Genomic DNA, 4,084 nt, shown 5'->3' with positions numbered 1-4,084 from the left:
TATATATATCTATACTAAAAAAAAATTTCTGATTGAAAATGGACGAATTAGAATTATTGTCTGGTTATTTATTAAAATTCTAGTTGAGATAATCGGATTTTGATTAATATTTTTGATAAAATCAACTAGAATTTTTATTTTACCAGAATAATTATATCAATCAGAATTCTATTGTCTCAATTAGAATTCTAGTAAAAAATTAACCAGAAAATTCTGTTCATTTTTCCTTAAAATTACTATTTAATTCAACCAGACCATTTTTCTCAATGTAATTAAATTTTTAGATACTTCAACAAAATCGTTCTTTCCAAACCCACGCCGCGGTTGCCGGGGTTCAGCAGTTCCAGCGTTCACGTGTAGCACGTGAAGGCCGATAATATCGCGGCAAAGTGCATGCTTACGTGTTCTGTCGCCGCCGACGATGCGCTCAACGAACGGTATCCATCCGTGCGCAACGCACGTATAAGCGAAAGCGCAGTTCGCGTAAGCGTGAGATGTCCCAACCCGCGTTGGACACCGCCATCAGGACATGCATCGCTGATCGCATCGCGCGTGTAAGTATTCGCACGCCTGGCACATGCGCGCAAGTAAACTGACACCATCTGCCAGCGATTCGCACCAATCGGTATTTCCCGTCGAATTGGCAGATTTAAAAAAAAATACGCGGACTATGCGGATTAAAAAAAAAAGCGCGACGAAGTTACGTTTATTTTCAGCTTTAATCCTTTGTCATTGGCGAATATATAGGTATATGCGTTCGACAATCATCAGGACAATGTCAGGATGAACTATAGATCGGTTTCATTTCTGATTACTTTGATTGATCGATTGAATTATTAGATATTAAAAATTGTCAATCATAAAACTTAAAACTGATCATATAATATTACGTTAAGTTTTTCTTATCAATTTTCTGCAAATTTATTAAAATGTAATATTTTAATTAATATTTAAATAATATATTTAGCATTAAAACCGTTTGTATTATTTTGGGTTCGTTATTCTTTTTTTTTCTTTTATGTATTAAATACATGAAAAAAACGCTAAAGTATCTAAAAATTTAGCTGTAAATACAAATTATTGATGGTTTGACCATCAATAATTATGTAGGAATCTCAAGCATGATCGCTAATGCTACAAAAAGTTTTGACCAATTTAAACATTCTATATAATTATTTTAATAATCCAACAAAATTATTTTCAGATCTATATCTAGCTAAATACTTTCAATGTATAGAATATATAATGTACAGAATATTGAAAATATATGAATATAATATAAATAATTTGAATATAAAAAAATATATAAATCTAAATATCAGGGTTGCTGCTAAGTTAAAAAGATAAAAGTTAAGTTAAAAAGTTAATTAATTTTATCTTAACTTAGTTACATTTTAGACTCTTAACTTTTTAACTTTATTTAATTATATTTTATCCGTAACTAATTAATTTTTTATTTAATTCTTTAAAGTTAAGTCTCAGATATAATATATATGCAGCAATAGCGATAAAATGAGGCGAAAATTGTAAAAGTGAGCAAATTTTTCAGAACACAAAGTCATCTAAAAGATAACTAAAAGACGAAAGACTAAATTGTTATAAAGATAGGAAGAATATAGATTGTAAAAGGATATAGTCGACGAAAAGATGATTAAAAGACGACAGATATCGCACTGCTAGTCATCTTATAATCTTATTCATATGATAACTAAAGGACTTCTGTGGATATCTTTCTATCTATAATACTACTTTCAGTTTTTATATTTTGATATATATAACGTTTAATAACATCAAATTCCTAAATTAATTTTTACACAAAATGAAATAAAATTGCATAACTGACAATATATGTCCCATTTCCTGCAATCTTTGTCGTGTCCTATGTGCAAGAATCATTATCTTTTTTCATAGTCCCCTTTGGGGACTCGACAACAAAATATTTGATTAATATTTATTAGAAACACGAGTAAAATTTCTTATAATGCTGCATCTTTTATTCTGTTCCGTATGATTTTCAAACAAAAACTAAACTCCATCACATCCATCTAGTGACGATCTCGCGTATTGCTCGCGAATGAGTGATAAAAGTTCAAAATAACGGAAAGATATCTTTTAGTCGATCTTTTGCTTTGTGAAAATGACAACCATAGAAAGATGACGAAAAGATTTTTTTTAAGTTTCCGACAAAATTAAAAGAGAAGTCTTATAGACATCTTTCAGTCTTACTAAAAAGACAATCTAAAAATAATGTCTTTTCATAATCTTTTTGACCTGTTCGCTTTTCGAAAAGACAGCTTAAAAAAAGACCTCTTTTCTATTTATTTGTATTTTGTATATTATTTTATCTTTTAGTATTTTGTGCTGTCTGAATTGCTAGGTGTTGATCAATGAAATTATAAATATTCTAATGAATTAGCTCACTTTTGTAATTTTCATCTCAAATTATACAATCAACCCCCAGATTTCAATCTGTCAGAAACGTCGTATATTTCGATATCTAGTTTCCGATAGGTTGAAATCTATTATTCCTTATTACCATCACTATTCCCTCGTATTGTGTCGGAAGCTTTAATATTCATCATATCACAGGTTAGTAGTTCATAGTTCGTCAGTATTCGAATCTTATATACTAAATAGTATACATATATAAACCAAACGTGTAAATAAAATATAGAATACTTTCTAAATGAAGTATATTTGTTCATTTCCGTTATAAGCTTGAAACCTTGGAATCATGAATTAAAAAAATAAAAAAAAAAAACAAATTTAATTTTTAACTTTTTAATTACTTTTTTTTTATTAACTTAATTTTTAATTCAATTAATTTCATTATAAATTAACTTGTATCTTAACTAAGTTAAATTTTTAAGGTTGTTAACTTTAATTTAATTTAGTTTAAAAAAAAGTTATCCAACCCTGCTAAATATATATAATATCAAATATCAAATAATATCAAAATAAATCTTCATTAATCGAAAAATTATCAAATTGGCATCTCCGACAGTTCTAAGGCATGGGATACCGTCAATGGTTCGATGTTAATAATTAAGAAAGGATACAAATTATCAGTTTCAATTTAACACTTGGCAACTCTTCTTTTCGTCAATCAAAAAAGTTAAGAGATAGTGAGATCGACTTTACAAGCGCATATATGCATCCAGAATCCATCGTCTTCGATGTAGACCATGGACATATCTGCTTGATGATTTTCATTTTCTTTTCACATAAAGAAGTAGTTCATCTTCAGCGTTTGTCATCGCGAGTCTTGTGTCGTCCGTGTCTAATCATTTAGTTCTGCTCTACACTCAAAGGAATGAAACTCTGAAGGTTCGATGAACGACAAACTCGTGAAGCTCCGATTCCATGACAATGAAACTATCTATCTCGCGTTGCAACGATCTCGAGCGCGTCGAAAGTTCGAAAGACTGTATCAGTCCTAATCGCCTAGAACAAGGCTCCAAATCAATCGTATTGTCTCGGCAAAAAATTGCATCGGTGTTGTGTGGCGCGACGTGTCGAATTGTGGACGAGATCGCAATAACACGCCGATGATCGCGTTATTGCGAGCAAACGTGACGAACGTGACGGAACTTTGAAAGGCGGGATCCCACGTCGTACATATATATATATATATATATGTGTGTGTGTGTGTGTGTGTGTGTGTGTGTGTGTGTGTGTGTGTGTGTGTGTGTGGAAAGATAAAAATTCTCTTTCTCCCTCGACATCTCTTTCCATCCTACAATGGAGATTCCAGCTGTTTTCCAGCCAAGTTTCTTTCTCCAAATGTTCACGCGATGGTCCGTGGAGCGCAGTGGAAAGAGCAGTTTGTTTCGGTAGAAACCTCACGCACACGCGTTATCTCACGCACAACACAGCCTACGCACAGTTCCTCTCGTCGTTGTTTGGATAGTCTAGAGGAACCTATAAACTCCTTGCTAAGCAACGGTTGCTTGTTAGAACTGTGCGTTCTTAAAAAGAATGTTGTTAAATTCATAATGTCAAATTGCAATTTGAATCATTTTAATCATTTCTACAGGTCGTTACTGTTCTTATTCGATATATCATTAATTAGATTAAAACAAAG

The 4,084-nt window shown here is 31.6% G+C and overlaps 1 protein-coding gene across 2 annotated transcripts in view; it reads right to left on the bottom strand.

Annotated features, from left to right (window-relative positions):
* Positions 1-4,084, bottom strand: part of LOC108691561 — a 32,299-nt gene that overhangs the window by 10,067 nt on the left and 18,148 nt on the right. The gene's annotated exons all lie outside the window — the stretch shown is intronic.

This window comes from Atta colombica, unplaced genomic scaffold (genome assembly GCF_001594045.1).
Source record: "Atta colombica isolate Treedump-2 unplaced genomic scaffold, Acol1.0 scaffold47, whole genome shotgun sequence".
Taxonomy (NCBI): Eukaryota; Metazoa; Arthropoda; class Insecta; order Hymenoptera; family Formicidae; genus Atta; species Atta colombica.
The sequence above is the reverse complement of the archived record's forward strand: the minus strand, read 5'-3'. Positions and strand labels throughout refer to the sequence as shown.